General features: G+C 43.2%; 1 protein-coding gene across 2 annotated transcripts in view; it reads right to left on the bottom strand.

Moving 5' to 3' along the window:
- Positions 1 to 20,546, bottom strand: part of COL8A1 (collagen type VIII alpha 1 chain) — a 97,236-nt gene that overhangs the window by 11,047 nt on the left and 65,643 nt on the right. For both annotated transcript variants that reach the window (XM_035114578.2, XM_035114579.2), the window contains exon 2: positions 19,149 to 19,261. The gene's annotated coding sequence lies outside the window, so the exon portion shown is untranslated. The remainder of the gene's footprint in view (positions 1 to 19,148; positions 19,262 to 20,546) is intronic.

The raw sequence follows: 20,546 nt of genomic DNA, 5'->3' as shown, positions 1-20,546 counted from the left end.
TTCCAGCTACAGCTCGCTGTAAACATTTCATCTGTTGGATGTATGACTATAGACCCTGGAGAAGCAACCATCACCGCCACCAAGGACATATGACTAGAAGCTGCTATTAGCAGAAGACAACTAGCATATTGCACTGATCTTGACCTGACTGCACTGGCTGCCATAGTTTCTGGTTACAGGTAGGTAGCCGTGTTGGTCTGACGCAGTCAAAACAAAATAAAAAAATCCTTCCAGTAGCACCTTAGAGAGCTTTCGTGTGCATGCACACTTCTTCAGATGAAGTTTCTTCAGATGAAGTTCTTCAGATGAAGTTCAGACTTCAGTTTCTGGGTTCAAGTCAAAGCGCTGGTTTTGCCCTATACAGTAAAGCCTTAAATGGCTCAGGACTCAATACCTCAAGGACTGACTCTCCCCACATGAACTGACCCAGACCCTGTGATTAGGGTTGCCATATTCCCAAAAGTGAAAATCTAGACAAAGGTGGGGGGGGTTGGGGGGGAGGAGGAGGCAAAGTTGTTGAGCTTTTTAGGGGAACATATCCTTGAAATAAATAAGTCTTTGGGCTTTTTATTTTGATTTAAAAGCATTTTTCTTGAAAAATCACCCTAGTTGCCATACATCTGGGTTTTCCTGGACATCTTGCAGATTCAGCAAAAATCCGCCTGGACACTATTTTGACAGTCCAATTCCTGGACATGTCCGGGGTGGTGGTGGACCAGACGTATGGCAGCCCTCCCTGCCTGTGTTCATAATCTGAGGCCCTTCTTCGTGTGCTTCCTCCAGGAGAGGAATGGAGTGTGGCAACATGAGAATAGGCCTTTTCTGTGGTGGCTCCCACTTTGTGGAATGCTTTCCTCAGGGGGGCTTTCCTCAGGGGGGCTTTCCTCGGTTACATAGCTTTAAGTGCCAGGCAAAAACATTCCTCTTCAACCAGGCTTTGGGTTGATTAAACAATGTATAGCCTTTTAAACTGTGGCAGGTGGTGGTATTATTGCTGTTTGTTAGTATGGTATGAATTTATATATTTTTATAATGTAAACCTGTGATCCATGGATGAAGGGCGCTATAGAAACAACAACAACAACAACAACAACAACAACAACAACAACAACAACAACAACTTATTAACTTCCCAAAAGTATCATGTGAACAATGGTGATTGGCTCATCAGGGCAAATGGGGCCATACCCCCACCTGCCTCAGTCTGCCCCCCAGCTAGTCCCCACATGCCTACTCTCTTCCTTACAACTCGCCCCCCCCAGCTGCTCCCCAGTGTCAGCTTCTTCCTCCTTTGTCTCAGTGTTGCTCTTGAATAACTCAACAGGGACGAAGTGGGGGCAAAACAAGAATTACAGCAGAACAAAAATTAGTTCGCTCTGCCCACTGTGGTCTGTGGTTACCTGTGTCATTGACTCTGGCTCCCCCTACTGTTGGCCTCCCTCCCTCCCTCTCTTCCTTCCCACCCCACCTATCCCAATGGCCATCAGCCACTACTGCATATGAAGCAGCCTTGAAATGCTTAAATATGATGCTAGGTTAAATTCGCTTAATATTATTCTTGAATATAATTCTCTGTTGCAATCCCATGGTTTTACGGCTTGATTCCTTGCCATAAAATACTTTCTTACCCACTTCTTTCTACAAACTAGCAAAACACAGCATTGGCCTTTCATTTGTTCACTTTGATGCTGTGCACACTGTGTTTTCTTAGTTCTTGCCTCCACGCTGCTTTATGGCTTATCTGTCTTTCAGAAAAGTACAGCAAAATTGAAGTTTGTGTCTTGGGCCTGAGTCTCTGCCATGTACAGTAATTCAGCCCACTGTACTTTGATTACCCAGTCCAAGGAGGGGTGGGGAGAGAAAGACAACCGCATCTCTTATTTTCTTTTCTTTGTATTAATTTTATAGCTCCTTAGAAACCCCAAATCCCAGTCCAAGGGATATATTCAAACCATGAAAAATGTCTATACAATATTTTTCTTGAAAAGGTCTCTGGCCCTTCAGACCGTTTTTATTGGAAGGTGGCATTTCCCCCACCCAATTGCAAAAGAGAAATCTTGTCTTGTGCATGCGTTCCCAATTCTGGAAGAGAAGGTATATCTATCCAAAAAAGCAAAATGAAGTGCTACAATCCGCCCCAAAGGGAAACAAAGCAGAAAACCACTGGCCACATATGTCTCTCCCCCTCCCATCTCTTTCATACCTGCCAAGTTCCGGACGTAAAGATCCAGGATCGGCAGCGCGCGCATGACCAGAAGTTGCGTGACGCAACTTCCGGTGGTGCCTCACCCTTCTATGGGCACCAGAAAATGGCGGCGCCAGCACCGGAAGTCGCTTCCGCGCATGACTGGAAACACGTAAAAGCGACTTCCAGCACCACCACCGCCATTTTCTGATGCCCATAGAAGGGCAAAGCGCAACTGGAAGTCACGTCACGCAACTTCCGGTCATGCGCGGAAGCGACTTCCGGCGCCGGCGCCGCCATTTTCTGGTGCCCATAGAAGGGCAAAGCGGCACCAGAAAAATGGCCGCCGGACCAAAGCCGATTTAAGGGACAATACCGGGATTTTAACCTAAACGGGAGACCGCCGGGAAACGGTAAGAAAAAAGGGGTTTTCCCGGCGGATACGGGATACTTGGCAGCTATGCTCTTTTGCTTTACTGTTGTCGCCCTTTTCAGGTGTTCACCTCGATCACAGGAGGGATAAATGTGTGCAGGTAAACAAACATGTGCACATTTTCATGTATACGCCAACGAGGAGTCATGCCTTCAGTGTTTTGGACCTCACTCTCTAGAACTCCCTCCCACAAGAAGTTAGAAAGGCGTTGTCCTTACTAAATGTCAGATTCTTGGTGAAGATTGTCTTTTTGTAAACCTGTGTGGGTGTGTGGGTGTGGGTGTGACAAATCAAACGATGTATAAATTTTATGAAATAAAATAAAATAAATTTCACGAAGACTTTGCACCATGAGCTTCACGTATTTTTATTTATTTTTAATGGTTGAGATTTTAAATTCTAGAGGTTTTAAAATTTGGAAGTTTAATTTAGGCTTTAAATTTTTGCATATTTCAATGTTGCACTCTGCTTTGAGACCTAGACAGTAAAAAGCAGGATATACAATTTAAACTAAATAAGCACCCTCTGCATTAACATCCTCTTCCTCACCTATTTCCGTGCATTTAATACAAAGGTCTGAAAGATGTTTTAGCTGAATGCTGTTAGAAGAGGACTCTCCTGTTGTTTGATACTGAGAATGTTCTATAGATTTGATGTAGCCTTGCTTTGACGCTGTAGGCAACTTAAATGATAGCTCCTAAACCCGGCTGCCCAACTCTAATGGGAGTGCCAGAATTTCCTTTCTTTTCAGATAGGGGGCTTAGGGCAGGTGGCAGCAGCTGGGACCCCAGCAGTTGCCCAAGGGTGCTTCATGCAGTTGGTGGGCCTAACTGGCCCATTCCTGGACATACATTTATTATAACTACTACATAGGCTGCTCATGGAGCAGGGAGGCTACTGCAGCTCTGTTATACGTGGTGGTCAGGGCAGAAGGTATGGGCGGTAAGATTGCTTTGCCAGCCTGCAGGTGGTGCCACAATTGGGCCTGATGCTGCTGCACAATGGCAGTGGATCCCAGGCAGACTCATTGTCTCCTTGCTTTTGGAATGCTACATTTTGGGGCCTTCCACTAGTTCCCACCAGCAGAACTCCCACCCACCTGACAGGTGGGCAAGAGATCAGCTTAGTCAGGAGCACTGGATAGAGGGACACTTCTACCCTACCATAGAGAGCGGGTGGCGCTGTGGTCTAAACCACTGAGCCTCTTGGGCTTGCCAATCAGAAGGTCGGCAGTTTGAATCCCCGCGACGGAGTGAGCCCCCGTTGCTCTGTCCCAGCTCCTGCCAACCTAGCAGTTTGAAAACATACCAGCGCAAGTAGATAAGCGGGAAGGTAAATGGCGTTTAGTCATGCTGGCCACATGACCCAGAAAGCTGTCTGTGGACAAACGCCGGCTCCCTTGGCCTGAAAGCAAGATGAGATCCCATACAGGGATCCTTTACCTTACGTTTACCTTTTTACCTCTACCCCACCCAACTCCCTCCCATTATACTTTTTACTTGTTCTTTATCTGCAACCGTTTGAATGAATTATTTTTTCTGCTGAAACCAACAAAAAGAAGCGACTGTTAGTATTTCACGCCTCCAATGCTGCAGCTGAGATTGGTGTAAATCACATGCCAGTCTGGAAAAAGTGTGGGAGCGGAAGACAGTCTTATCTCTTCCGCTTTTTGTACTATTGTACTGTACTTTTGCTTTTACTTGTCCCTTTTTTCTTCTCTCGAAGAGAGAGGACGCCATGATTCTGTTTGTCTGTACATAGTGTGTAAATAAATACGTAGATTACCTCTACGATGTCTCACACTTCTTGCTGTGTTATGCTAGAAGATTAGTGTGCATATATCATTTGATATATGTCGCTGAAGCGCACTGGAGAAGAAGGGAAATATCTTTTCCAGAGTTCGGGGGCTGCAGGGGCACCCTAGGGCATTTTTCCAACAGCGACTTCAGTAACAGTAACCCTTGTGTCCCATGGGGGGGGGTGAAGAGAGAAGGAGGCCATGGAATAGCGTTGAAAGTGACATATATGGCTGATCCTTGCTTTCCAAAACAAGCTGAGAAAGCACGCACACATGTATTGTTTCCTGCACAATTTTAATACATTCTAAAAAGCAGCTGATCGCCGTTCACAGGTCTCTGAATGTACAGTCATACATCATGATACGTCCGCTGCGGATTGCATCTTTCCAGGTTATGGCCGCACCGAACCCGGAAGTCCTGAAACGGGTTACTTCCAGGTTTGGCGCATCCGTAACCTGCACGCATGCGCAGTAGCGCTAAATCATGCTTTGCGCATGCGCAGAAGCGACGCATTGCGTCACGCACGTGTGCAGATGTGGCGCTTCAAGATGCGGCCTTTTCATGTTGCGAATGGGCCTCTGGAACGGATCCCGTTCGCAACAAGAGGTACCACTGTATCTGGAAGTGGGATTCTCAAGGCAAAATCCTGTTCACATCATTCACTGGGATGCACAGCTGCCTCAGCAGCCAGTCTGCTCCATACCTGGAGAAGTGAGCATTTCTCCTCCTCCTCCTCCTCTGTAAAAGGCTTTGTCTGCCAAGTGTCAACACTACTGTCAAGCCTATAAATCTTGGAGATTACTTTTGTTTGGAACTTCTCCTGCTATCCTGATGAGGAAATAATGGAACTGCTGAATTCCTCTGGTACGTACAAAGCTAAATTGAAAATAAAGTTGAAATGTAATCAGGGACAGATGGTTTTGATATATATTTCTGAGTGGTTTAATCACTGTGTCAGTTTGCCAAATAACACGACTGGGATAAGTCAGATCTTAAGCCATATTCTGCTTTTAGCAGAAACGATCAAACATGTTGCTTTGCTGGCTGTACGCAAAGAAACATTGTGATTGGTTTTTTTTTTACCCAGGTACCAGATGGAAGAAAATACAACAGCCCCAAATGCCCTCTGTATTATTATTATTTTTCAATGGAAGACTGATATTTTAATAAGCTTGATGGACAAAAAAACCAAGGGTTGGGTTTCCCTGAAAAGCCTGTTAGCATGGTGCTTGTTTCTTGCAGACACCAAGCAGTTGACATCAGTGAAAACTAAGCAGGCCTGTAAGTTTGTTATTTTAGAGGTGGCAGCATACAGTGCCAAGAGGAAATTGAATATTTGACTTAAAAATATGAAATGTCTTCAGCCAAGCTGCCTATCCATGAATTCATATTTGAATTGTTAACTAAAATGGTAAATCCATGCAAAGGCAATTTTGCTTCTGATAAGAAGAACATAAGAAGTCGCCTTATACTGAGTCAGACCATTGGTTCATCTAGCTCAGGATTTGCCACACCCAAGATTACTGTGTGTTTGCCGCTATTTGCATTCCTTAACAGATTGGAGAACTGGGCCAAAACTAACCTAATGAGTTTCAACAGGGACAAATGTAAGGTTCTGCACTTAGGCAGAATAACCAGCTGTGGAAATATAAGATGGGGGACACCTTGCTTGCCAATAGTACATGTGGAAAAGATCTAGGGGACCACAAACTTAACATGAGTCAACGGTGTGATGCAGCAGCAAAAAAAGCTAATGCTATTCTAGGCTGCATCAACAGTAGAATTAAGGGAAGTAATAGCACCACTCTGTTCTGCCTTGGTCAGACCACACCTGGAGTACGGTGTCTAGTTCTGGACACCACAATTTATGAAGGATATTGATAATCTGGAACATGTGCAGAGGAGGGTGACCAAGGTTATCAAGGATCTGGAAACCAAGCTTTATGAAGAACGGTTGAGGGAGTTGCATATGTTTAGCCTGAGAAAGAGGAGACTGGGAGGAGATGTGATAGCTATCTTCAGCCTGAAGGGCTATCATATGGAAGATGGAGCTAGCTGGTTTTCTCCTGCTCCAGAGAGTAGGACCCAGGCCAATGGCTTCAGGTTACAAGAAAGGAGATTCCGACTAAACATCAGAAAGAACATTCTGACAGTAAGAGCTGTTCGACAGTGGAGCCGTCTGCCTCAGGAGTTGGTGGACTCTCCTTCCTTGGAGGATTTTAAACAGAGGCTGGATGGCCATCTGTCATGGATGCTTTAACTAAGATTCCTGCACTGCAGGGGGTTAAACTAGATGACCCTCAAGGTCCCTTCCAACTCTACAATTTTATAATTCTACCTTTAAACAACACCAATTTTAATGGTTTCCCTTTGTAAATTCATATCTACCCAATAATCAAATATATTGGGGAAAATTTGGCTCCATATAGCTCCACTCAGGGTCATAGGTGTTTTGGCGTGAGTGGATCAATCATTACTTTCTGCTACTCCCCTTTCCAGGCCCACTGCTTCCTTGAATCTCTGGTTTCTTTTTGGTTATGCTCATAACAATTTCCAGTATGCTCCTGAACAGAGTGTAGCATTATATATGTTTTGTTTTGTTTTGTTTTGTTTTCTCTTCTCTTTTCTCTTCTTTTGAACCCTCAGATCTGTACAAAACTAGAAAACTGCAAAAGCATACCACATTAAAAATTGTGTGCTGAGCATTTACAATTGCTTGACTGCAGGAGATGCTGAGAACTGAACCAGGGAATTTATGCATTTACTGTACCACTGAGTTTCACCCTTCCCCCAGATATTCAAAGAAGACTCTATGGTATAACAACCCATCACTTGAACGCTGTCTAATTTAGATTGTAAGCGCCTTGGGTCAGGGGCCTGGTCTTTTTGCTCATGCTACTCTGTAAAAGGCTATGTACATAAACAGTGATTTATACCTAAGCGATCATCTTGGTTTGTTTTGAACCTTGTGTATCTCAGCAAGGAGTCAGCACATCTGTTTACATTGTCAAAGGGTCTCTAGGGTTTCTCTAGCACAGTAAGCTCTTTGAAGAACAGGCAGGGAGACAATTCTTCCAGCATGTTCTGTGAATGTTTTAGTAATGGCAAATAAAAATAACGGATTTACTTGGATGTCTCTGGCTCCAAACAGAAAGCACTCTGGGGGCCTGACTGTCCGTAGTGGAAAAACTGTTACTCTAGAGATCAAGGACTGATAAGCTTGTGTCCAGCTGCCACTTACCATGAAATGTTACCATGAGAGGCTAATTCGTAGAGTTCATAGGGTAAGAGAGAACTGATGAATTCCTGCATCAAGTGTCTCTAGGGCACAAAGCTAAATGCACATCTGAATCCTAAGAACATAGGAAGCTAATGCCAAGTCAGATGATTAGCCCTTCTTGTTGACATAGACTGGTAGCAGCGGCTGAGACTTTTACACAGAGGTTTTCCCCAACCTTACCTGGAGACTCCATGGATTGAACCCTGCAGCCCACGATGGAGTTGCTCTGTCCCAGCTCCTGCCAAGCTACACTTCGAAAGCACACCAGTGCAAGTAGATAAATAGGTACTGTAGTAGCGGGAAGGTAAACGGCGTTTCCATGCGCTCTGGTTTCCATCACGGTGTTCCATTTTGCCAGAAGCGGTTTAGTCATGCTGGCCACATGACCCGGAAAGCTGTCTGTGGACAAACACCGGCTCCCTCAGCCTGAAAGCGAGATGAGTGCCTCACCCCATAGTTGCCTTTGACTGGACTCAACTGCCGAGGGGTCCTTTACCTTTACCTTATGCTCTATTACTGAGCCACAGGGGTAATGACCAACTCTATCCTGAACTATTCATGTTACTCACCATAGGCTCAACGTTGACACCTCACCCTTGGACATCTGAGACCCACACCCTAGCAAGGCCCATTTTTCTGGCTTGATTTTATTAAAAGAGGGTTAGACTATCAATGGCTATTTTTTTTTACCTTGCTAGGAATCACAAGCGGGGAGAGCGTTGTGGTGGGGAGAGCTCAGGTCTTGCTGGTTTCCTTTGCACCTGGTTGGCTACTGTGAGAACAGGATGGGCCTTTGGTCTGATCCAGCAGGACTGCTCATCTGTTCTTAAAATCTAAATATTGTAGAATGGATCTGTTGTTTTCCTTTGTTGAAAAAAACAGGGCAGTAGATTCTCCTGACTTGAACCAATTTTTAGTGAACTCACGCCACCCATGATTGTTCCTTTCCTTTCTCTGATCTTGTTTTTACTGTTGTTAAGAAACTTTCAGATAAATAAGACCCATAGAAACCCCAGAACGTTCAAACGAAACCACAAACCAAGCATGGGGAGAAACCCTAGTCAGTCTGCAAAGTTTACAAGTTTTATTCAGCAATACAAAAGCTGAAGAGGATGAAATCTCTTGCAAAATATATTGCGCTTCAGGCTGTTTATTTGGCCAGGAGGCTAAAAAGTTTTAAAGTCTAGCCACACAGGCTGGGAAATTTAAAAAGTCAAAGGTTTGGCTTGAGGGAAACCTGGGGCATGTGGAGCTGTAGCTCAATGGTAAAACAGTTGCTTTGCACACAAAAGCTGCCAGGTTCATTCCCCAGCATCTTCAGGTAGTGATGGGAAATACCCCTGTCTGAAATGCTGGAGACCTGCTGCCTTTAGACAATACTGAGCTAGATGTGTCAATGGTCTGACTTGGTCGAAGGGAGTTTCTTGTGCTCCCAGGACTCCACCATAATATCTCAACACTGTCCAGAAACGGTGCTGAGTGCTGCTCATTGGCAGAAGCTGGTTACCTTAATAGTTAAACCAGTGTTCAGGTATGCATAATATGATCTTGTAGCCTACAAGTCATCCATCTCTTCTGACCTCTTGTGCCAGAAGAGAAACAGAAATCTTTCTAAACACAGGTTCTTGCACGCATAAAGGAAAGAATGCGATTTCAGAATGTATGCCGGGGGGGGGGGGACCCAGACGTCTCAATTACAAACATCCTAAATTCTATAAACTTAACCAAAAACATGGCAATAGCTGAACGTAGCTGGTGAAATAAGAGCACTTGTAAACCCTGGCTGCTATTATAGAATGCTACTGGCAAATACAGTACAAGTGTGCAGGAGGGGGGGGGGGAGAGAAAGGGTGTGTTTGTGCTTTTCTACTTGGGAAAATTCTGGTCCTAATACTGATCACTAGGTGGCACCACTGATCCACTCAGTTTCCACAGAGTCATGCTTTGAAGAGGATGTGCTGGAAACTCATAAATCCCTCAATGGCAAAACAGGTGCATTTTGCAGAGCAAACCAATAAAAGAACTATTTAGGCTACCTTACACACATCACAAAATCCCTACATCAAAGGCATAACTTGAATTGTGTGGAATAATTATCACAGGCATTTGCTGAATCCACACTAGTGCAATACCTGTATTAGGCCAACCAAAATGTTACAAAATAGTCTGCAAACTTTTGAGTCTCCCAGAAACTTTCATCAGCCTGCATTTTATTTTCCCTTGTGGTTCAGCACAGCTGCATTTAATTTCTGTAAGAATATTTTCTGGGTTTTCTCACCCATTCTGTGCACATGCAGCCAAACCTGCTGAGAAGCTGTGATCAAGTACAGCGCCTCAGAAATTATATACAAAGCCATAAACGCCAGCTGCGCAATCATCACATAGGACCAACGTACACAAAATAAGCATTATTTCCTACCAGCGTCTGGGAATCAAAAGTGGAGCGAGTGATTTTATACTCATGTCCTGCTTGCAGGCTTCCTATAGGCATCTGGTTGGTCACTTTGAGAGCAAAATGCTGGACTATATGAACCTTTGGTCTGATTCAGCAGACCTCTTTTATGTTCTTAATGTAATTTCTTTTCTAAAGGCATTTTACAAGGTGGGAAACAGCCCAAATGGCCTATTTGCAGAACCATTTTCTTTTTGAAAAATTGAGGGCTATTCATTTAAGCCACCATGAACTCATCTTTTTGGCACAACCATCAGCTTGGGGTAATGCTTCATTGCTCCAAGGCCACTTCAAGCTTACAGCTCATCGTATCACAATACAGTGTGTTAGATATATCTGAGACATTTTTATGGTCTTAATATTTGTAAAGCATGTGCTTCTTACAAGAATTGCAATTGAGCAGCCGTCCCACACAGAAGTGGCCTTTGTGGGAATATAATCCAGGGCACACACAGAGTTACTGGCTTTGCATGGAGTTGTCTTTTGCGAGATCCAGCACACCCTACATAGATCAGCCACGAATCCTCTGATGTCAGCAACACTTTCTGAAGGCATCTCTTAAGAGATGCTGGCCCCATGTCTTTTTAGGGTTAGTAAGAAGAACATATAGGACAACTACAGAGCACCCTACCCTGTATGAATGAAAAACCACAATAGATATTTTGACATCTCTCTTGTTAAGGCTTCATCTGTTTGACAGATAGCAATAATGGAGACCATGGTGAAAAAAGAATTCCTGACACATCCACCTTTTCTCAAACCCACCCCCCTGCTTGCATATAACTTTGGAAAAGGAACGACCTTGAAATACCAAGCACCAAAGTCTGATACATTCCTTTGGACTGAGTGAGAGTGCCAAGAATGCATGAATTCCTAGTGACCTTTAGCTGCAAACTGTGAACTTTGTTCACTAAGCGTAATGCATACTTAGGCGTCATTACTCAGGCCCTAAGCCAGACCCTTTCCTTTCCTTTCCTCTGCCATTACTTACTTAGTGACAGTTCGCCAAACAAAGTGAGGAATGGGGGAATTTGTCTAAGTAAATGCTGAAACCTGTTCTTGAAGCCGTCGCTTCTAAGCCTGTGGCTCCTTCCCAAAATATGGAAGGCCCAAGAAGAGGGATGCTATTCACAGGGAAGAGAGGTGGCAGAACTTGCTACCGTCACCCGTCTAGACAGCCGCTGCAAGTTTACAGCTTCTTTTCAGCCAAAGGCTACTCGCTTCACATTGCAACAGACGACAAGGCTTGGTCCAAATGCCGATTCCTTGTGATCTGTCTCACCCCCACAAAAACCCTAGGCTTGTGGAACTGGAACTAAACCTGAAATGACATGTGATACAAATTTAAAGTTCACCAACAATTTGAATCCAAATACCTGTATTTCAGAAGGTTCCAAATTTTCTTTTTGAGTACGAATTTTGAGGAACTGTGATTGCCTTCCCAGTTTGGCTTGTGGATGTGCATGCGTGCATTCTCAATCCATGGCGCCTTTATTCAGTCGGGGTGGAAATCCCACTCACAGGAAGTGATGTATATGTCAATTTATAATGTCAATGTCAGGTTATTCCAGAGAAGAGAACAGGCCCAAACAGGCGTGCTGACTAGCGCCACATGCCGTGCTCCTGCTGCACAAGCACGCCACACTGACATGTTGTGCACATGCCTCATGGCTTGCACACATGACGCAAGCACACCACACAGCGTGCATGAGTAATGCGAGCACACCGAGCAGCATGCATGCACAGCATGCAAACGTTGCCATGGCATATTGAGGGAGCCTGGCCCCTTGCTTGAAAAAAAAAATTGTGCCTAGCTGGACTCAAACAGATGCCCAACCGAACCATTTTATTGCTAATGACAGCCTAGAACAGCAGCATAGCTAACTGCCCCTGTTCAGACACAGTGCCTCCTACAGTTGGAATAGTAGCTTAACGGTTAAGTTTCCCATGACATCCCTCGTTACCTAAATCTCAAATTTTGTTCAGGTTCAAAGTTCACTACAAACTTGCTAGATTCACTGCCTTTACAAGAAGCTCCCCCCCCCCCCAAAAAGAAATCCCAATCCAGCTTCATTCATAACTGAATGCAGCAGCAGCCACTAGCACAAAGACCCTGGCAATATTACCCAGTGAACATGGTTCACTGATAATTTCTCCAGATTAGTCCAGTCAGTCTATGGTTGGACCTCAAATTTATTGCAACAGAAGCATACCATACACCGGCATGCTCTGAAAGATGATAATAATATAATAATAAACTTTTATTTGTATCCCACCCTCCCCAGCCGAAACTGGGCTCAGGGCGGCTAACATCAATATATAACATTGGCGAGCTTTTATTGCATACAAAAAGTCTCCCAGGCACCTGCCCTCTGGGAAAAGTCTGCATGCCCCTTTTTTGGCGTCTCCCACCATATGATACGGGTGGCGCCATGGGTTAAACCACAGAGCCTAGGGCTTGCCGATCAGAAGGTTGGCGGCTTGAATCCCCGTGACGGGGTGAGCTCCCGTTGCTTGGTCCCAGCTCCTGCCAACCTAGCAGTTCGAAAGCACCCCAAAAAGTGCAAGTAGATAAATAGGTACCGCTCCGGCGGGAAGGTAAACGGCGTTTCCGTGCACTGCTCTGGTTCGCCAGAAGCGGCTTAGTCATGCTGGCCACATGACCCGGAAGCTGTACGCTGGGTCCCTCGGCCAATAAAGCGAGATGAGCGCCGCAACCCCAGAATCGTCCGTGACTGGACCTAATGGTCAGGGGTCCCTTTACCTTTACCATCTGAAAGGGCACACCTCAAGCTTAAAATTAAATTTAAATCTAATGCAATTCAAGATTCACTGTGCCCAAAATAAGTTGATATTATTCTGTAACTTAAAAAAAAGAACATTTGAGCAATGATATATTATTATAGAATGATTTTAGGTACTAACACCCTTGCAACCCTTTGGGTAAATATGTCATGGATCTAACTGGAATGACTGTTGGACACAATGTATACCAAAGTACAAATTTACACAAATATTTAATAATTGCTATAAAATAAAATAAAGTATTGTAAGCTTGCCATTTATTGCAAATATACAGATCAAGTTTAAGTATTCCTGGAATAATTTGAAGTACCGTACAGTATATGCTACACTTTAGTTAATTAATTGCTGTGCATATCAAGAGATCCAACGCACCCTGGTCACCATTTCTTTCAGCTCCTGCCATCGGGATGGAGATATAGAACTATGCAGGCAAGAACGAGCCGTCTCAGGAACAGCTTCTTCTCTAGAGCGATTTTGGCCTTAAATGGAAAGCCTGGACGTTGAAGTCATCTTATTTTACTTGTTATTTGTATTATATTTACTGTTTTTAATTAGGTTTTGTAATTTTGGATTATGCGGAATGCTTTATCTGAGTGGATGTAGCAACCGAGTAATTTTCGTTGTTCCCGCAAGGCGACAATGACAATAAAGATATCTTATCTTAAGATGTGGTCCAATTAATCTTAACATTTTCTAATTCATTGGTTGTGCGATCCAGCCAAAGTTAAGCGCTAATGCTCTACCAATTTCAAACATGAGAAATTATCAAGTGTCAGTGCTCTTTCATATTTTCCATGGAAATCAAGGAGGTCATCATTGGCTGTGCTATATTTGGCCGGATTGTGCCATGTCATTTTTATATACAGTGGTACCTCGGTTCTCAAACGTCTCCGTTGACAAACGTTTTGGAACCCGAATGCCGAAAACCCAGAAGTAAATGCTTCTGTTTTCGAACGCACCTCGGAAGTTGAACGGCTTCCACTGTGTGTTTTTCAATTTTCTCAATTGAATTTGCAGACAGCCCTTTGTGCCTCGGTTTTCAAACGTTTTGGAACTCGAACGGTCTTCCAGAGGTACCACTGTAATGATTTAAAGCTATTGAACATTTAAAAACAAATCCATTTCAATGTTTCATTGGTAACAGAAATCCTTATGTTTGGATTTTGGCTATTACTGGCATGAGGTTTCTGAGCTTAACTATGTCTTGCACAGTTCTATTTTTCTAGAAAAAGAGGTGCCGGAACTCACCATGAAGGCCTCCTTTGGGGCCCATCTGAGAGGTGCCAGAACTGACTGAAAAGTTCTGGCTGAAAAAAAGCCCTGGTCTTGTGCTCAAAAAATGCAATAAAGCCGATAAGCTTTAACACCATCACACAGAAGACACTTCCCTGGAGGTGTGGACGAACAATTTGTGGTGACCCAAAGCTTACTATGAGGTGCCCACCTCCAGTTCCTCATTTGCTTCTACATATTTTATTATTTATTTCATTATTACATTTATATTCCACCTTTTATATTCCAAGGGGCTCAAGACGGTGTACATAGTTCTCCCCCTCTCAATTTAATTCTCAAAACAAACCCATGAGGTGGGCTAGGCAACGATACAGTGACTGGAACCAAGCACAGTTCATCACCCCAGGGGCTTCATGGCCGAGTTGGGATTTGAATCTGGTCTCCCAGGTCCTAATCCAACACTCGAACCAGCACCCAACATTGCCTGTGCTTTGACTATTATTGGCTTGGGATGTCTTCAAGTTGACAGTGTCTGTCAGATAGTTTGGATAACACTGAGCTAAATGGGCCTGTGGTCTGACTTGGTGTAAGACAGTTCCTGTGACCTTCTGCATGCAGACCAAAATGCATAAATCGTGACAAACCTGGGCTAGCTTGTGCCTTTAATTTAAAATTTAAAAAATCCAGTTTGACCATTGTGTAACTGATACTAGGCTCGTGAGTCCCATTGAGGTTGCCTTGATTTTTTTCCCCTCTGCATTGTGGCTGGAATGAGAGAATGAACTGTACAAAATTCTCTATTTGGATGAATTTCTATTTCTCTCATTTGTATGTTCAAAAAAGCATACATTATTTTTCTTCAGTCCTTTATATATATCCACTTGGCGATGATTAAGTTGGGCCAATCCTACATTGGATTACAGCAAAGGAATCCCAGACAGACTGAAGAGACTCAGGCAAACGCATTCCTAAAATATTTTGTTACTTTAATCTAAATCCTTAAGTCTGACTATTATTTTCACATGATTGTGTGTTTTTTTCTATTAAAAAGTTGGACTTTTAAAACCGCCAACGGGTATATTTCTGCTTTGCCTAATGCAAAGAGAGAATCCTGATGAAAGCTGAGCATCTTCTTTTCACCTGCATAAAGTGAACGTATTTTCCGTTTGGGTTTCAGAAAACGCAACATTGGAAGGCCATTTGTGAGGGAAGTGGGGAGTGGGTGGGATTTAGAGACAGGAAATCCCAGAGAGGACCTCCTGTTTTTGGTGGAGACAATTATAGTGTTGCTCTTGGTTGGAGCCCAGAATCTCTATTGGATACAAATGTCCTTGGCAACAGACATGAAGCCTAAAAGCTTACAGATCTCTGTAAATTTGGGAGATGGGACCTGCCACTGAAGTTTGCATATAGCGTTAGCAGCTTTGAGTTGGGGGTAAGTTCGCATCAACAGTGTGTTTTCAATTTTGTAAAGCTGGCTGATCTCGGTAGATAAACACTCATTGTGGTGGAATATTTGTGCCAAGGTTTGTCTAAACCTTCATTACATTCCGATTCTTTTCAGCGGCTGCAGCCGACTCAGGAAGGAGAAGGCACCAGTTTGCTAAAAGGGACAGCGCTGGAGTCAGTATTCAAGGTTCTGTTTCTTCGATTAGCTTGCGGACTTGTATAACTTCTCCAAGTATTAGTCCCTATGTCCAAAAGAAGGAGTATGTTGGCTTGAGTCCTGAGTTGCTCTGCTGTTCATGCAAGGTATGTCCATCAACTTTCTACTTGCAGCCCACTACACTATATCCCGCAAGATTCCCAGCAGTGCCAGCTCTAGGTATTGTGGGGACCTTGGGCAAGGTGTCTTCACGACACCACTCCTTTTCCCCATGGCTCTGATGCCCACTCACTTGTCCTCTCCTTCTGCCTAGAGCCAGTCCAACCTGCTGACCATGTGTGCCAGGCCCAGATGGTAGAGTGCAGGCTGGCCCCATCTGGCCCCATCCACAATGGCACGTGGGCTACCTACCACCAGCTGCCACCTGGGCTCTGAGAAAGGGTGAAGGGTCCCCTTCCTAGATCCAGCCATTCTGGGCAAGGTGCCTTGGAAAATCCCTACACTACTACAGCGGCAAACTGTGTGACAGCTCAAGTATTCTCCTGGCCACCTCACCCAGAATGCCTGGTTCTGAAGGATTCTTGCTTTGGCTCCTTTCCAGAACCCAGCAGTGGCATAGAGATCATCATAGCTGCTATCGCTAGAGCAGCAAGAAAAGCAGATGATTCGCTGTGATTCCTGCATTGCAGGGCCCCTTCCAACTCTTTAATGCTATGATTCATCTTTTTTTTTTTAAAGTAAGAAAGGGGACTGAGGGAAGAATAAGAGACATGGGGGAGATCAGTGGCATAGTGTGGGTTGCCAGGTTCTGGGCTGCACAGAGGGGTGTGAGGGAGTAAAATAGATGGAGTAGGCATGCACATTCAATGGCTTAACGGCATCTGTGTCACCCAGGAGATCACAGACTCAGAGATAAGAAAAGAAGAGTCCTTCCGTTGTCTGGAGAGGTCACTTCCTGGTTCGCATGGAGAAGTTGCTTTCAACAGAACCCAGTGACAGGAGCACGCAGCTGTATTGAGGCAGCACCGGGTGTTGGAAAATTGTGCCCCTAACAAAACATGGGCCGCAGTAGTGGCATACATAAATAGCCTTTTCTGTTAGCCCCAAAATGGAAAATGAGTGACGGCAACTTAAACTGATGCAATACGCTCAGCTTGCAGACTTAACTTACAGAATAAGAGAACAAGAAGAATATACATTTAAAGAAGATTGGAAAATGTTTAATGAATATATGGGTGAAAATTGTGTACACTTGAAAACATTGGCAGCATTAAGATAAACACCTGTATGGGCCTTCGTAAGTGTTCAGTAATGCCTACTCCTGAAGGTGGACCACAGGGTGGATTTTCAGAAATGGAAAAAATCAGGAAGATCCCGTTCTATGACCATAAACTCCACAGCAAGGAAATTAGGATCCAAGATATCAATACTGTGAATAGCATTTTCGAAACTGTTTATTCTACTTTTTTTTGCCTTCTCCTGAAGCTCCCCCCCAAAAAAAAAACCAAGGAAGAATGAGCAAGGGATAAAGCTCCATCCATTCAAATTTATTTGCATTTTTTAACGAGAAACTCCCTAATTCACATTATCGAACCAAGACACAAAGTGAAATAGCTATCCTTCAAAATTCACACTTCTCCAATTTTTGAAACACAGCTCTGCAACCAACCAATGTGCACGAAAATGGCATATGATTAGGGGAAAATGTAGCTAAAATTATTACCGTAAATTACTGAAAATAACAAGCAAAAATGAAAATTGCTTGCAAAATGTGTATTAGTCAAAACTGCATACAGAACTGTGTTTACTAGGAGGAATTCATATTAAACTGCTGATGAATTTTCATGAGAATTAAAAGAAAAATCACAAATTGCCCTGGAAACATAGAGAAATGGCTTCAAGAATGGAAAGATGAGAAACAGAGGGGGGAAACCAAAAGTGGAATATTTGTCCATCCTCCGCTCAAGTACACATCTAGAATATTTCTGTAAAAGCTACCAGCAAAGACTTTTCTGATAATCATCACCTTCTACTCAAATAGACTTCTCATATCCAGATCAGCAGAATCTTTATTTGTATCAGCCACTAGCCATAGCAATAAAATACATTATAATGTACCGAAGATAGAGCTGAAGGCTTAGCTATACAAAATACATTCTAGAGGTTTACGTCAATAATTAAATACTAGATCTTGTTCTAATTGCCGCTGCTAAATTTTTTTTGCAGTTTTTGCTGTCACCTGGTTATCTTGATCTGCTAAAAGAAAAGACACAGTAGCAATGGTTGAGCGACCTGGCATGGACTGTAGTAGAGGGGGAATAACCTTACTCCTCAAAAGAGTACAAGCTAGCAGCACGTGAGCTACTGATTCAATACTGCCAGCCCACATGTACATAAGCGTTTTTCCAGTGGAATTTTTGAAATCAACCCTCCGTTTCTCATATTGGTTGCTGCCTTTGTTATAACTGCATGAAAAGAATCTAAAGGATTGATTGCAATTCTCTCTCAGCATAAGAAGCATTTTCTTTCTTTCTTTCCCACTCGCAAAGCAAGAATAAAGGAAGCTTTTGCTAAGCAAAAGAATGTTTCTTCCCAAAGTCATGCTTGAGTATAGTTATGGTACCGGTATATACATATGATGACTGTGGATACTAGGAACAAATGCTTATTTGCCCTAAGCATTACCATTAAAAACTGAGAATGCAATGTGATACTGTTTTTTCCTTATTATTCTGGATACAGTTGACATGATGATAGTAATATAAACCAATAAAAGGTAAAGGTAAAGGTAAAGGGACCCCTGACTGTTAAGTCCAGTCGTGAACGACTTGGGTTGCGGTGCTCATCTCACTTTACTGGCCAAGGGAGCCGGCATACAGCTTCTGGGTCATGTGGCCAGCACGACTAAGCCACTTCTGGCGAACCAGAGCAGTGCACGGAAAACCAATAATAATCCCTTAAATCCCAAAAGTCCCCTGAAGAAGAGGTAAGCATCCATTATTACGAATGAATATTTCCACCTCAATTCCACAACTGAGAGAACTTTAAGAAAAACCTGTGAACTAATGAAGGGATTTCTAAGCATTCCATCAAATCGCCATCCTTTCTCTCTTTCAACAAAAATGTTTGCATTTTGAATTCTCTGCATAAACATATGGACAATGTCTACAAATAATTCGGCGGAGCAGATTTCCTCTCTCTTAAAATTTAAGCACTAAGGCATACGACAACCAGTTGAGTAGCTGATCAAGTCCAAATCATGATAAGAGGGACGAGAGTTTTAAACCACATGTTTAGGCTTAGTTCATGTACCGGTAATATGAAAATTTGAATTTCAAAAGATGGTGGTACTTACATTAAGATTTTGGGGAAAAGGATGGAGCTGTGAGTTAGTGCACAGGGTGTTCAGAAGCCTTGATTCTTCATCAGACTTTGGTAAGGAAAGAAATATATTTTTATACACAGCACCTAGAAAAAGATAAGTTGAAAGGTTACATTTTGAACTATAAATCACCCCTTTGTAAGCAAACAAACAAACAAACAAACAAAAATCCTGTTTTTTAAATAAAAAAACCATACAAATATTAGATTAGAATTTTCAACCATAAATAGTTCAATTTCAATTTAAGATTTTACAGTGAAATTTGAGATTTGCCAAAGTAATCCTGAAGTAGTGGTTGATTTTGTGGTGGAGAAACTCCCATTTCTGAAGCCCTACTGTTCTGCAGCAGTCAGTGTAGAAGGTGTGTGTAAATAAAGAAATAATAGCATATTAGAATAAAGAAAGTATCAAAAGGCTTAAGAACATGAAAATGTCTTTACATGGCATCGCAAAGAAGTTCTCTGTGGAATAAGTTCCATAAATTTGGTGCACACAACTCAGAAGGCCCTCTCTCTTCCTAACTCTAGAGCAGGGGTCACCTTCCTAACTCTAGAGCAGGGGTCAGCAAACTTTTTCAGCAGGGGGCCAGTCCACTGTCCCTCAGACCTTGTGTGGGGCAGGACTATATTTTGAGGAAAAAAATGAACGAATTCCTATGCCTCACAAATAACCCAGAGATGCATTTTTAAGAAAATGATACATTCTACTCATGTAAAAACATGCTGATTCCTGGACCGTCCATGGGCCGGATTGAGAAGGTGATTGGGCCGCATCCGGCCCCCAGGCCTTAGTTTGGGAACCCCTGCTCTAGATGGTAGAAACCCATCTTCCAAAGATGACCTCAGTATGATACAGGCAGGTTGATACATAATCCTGATTTACGTCCTAGCTATGAGTTGCTGTTCCACCAAAGACACTGGACTAGTTCACACTCTCTCTCAAACTGAAGTTAGTAAAGGACCGTATCATTTTATAATGCGCACCAGATGTGTCTGCTTCAACTTCAGGTTCACCAGACATCTATGCATGGATTTAACATTTCTTTAGGGTCGACATGCAGAACATACCTAGGCAATGATTGGCAAGAATTAGGATACTAAGGTTGCAATCCTATGAGTAAATCCCATTGAACTGAACGAGACCACTTCTGAGTCAACATGTTTAGGATTGCCCAGTTTGGCTGTAATCCTATGCTCTCTTACTGAGAGAAAGTCTCATTTATTATTTGTTTATTTGTATTTACACCCCACCTTTTATACCTCACCTTTGTGAGATACCACAGATACTAGCAATTCCTTCTGCTCTTTCTGATACCTGTAGGCCATATTTATGACTAGTTTAGCTCAGTGGGGTTTGCTTCTGAGTAGACAT

Source organism: Zootoca vivipara, chromosome 4, assembly GCF_963506605.1.
Source record: "Zootoca vivipara chromosome 4, rZooViv1.1, whole genome shotgun sequence".
NCBI lineage: Eukaryota > Metazoa > Chordata > Lepidosauria > Squamata > Lacertidae > Zootoca > Zootoca vivipara.
This window is presented reverse-complemented; position numbering and strand designations above follow the sequence as displayed.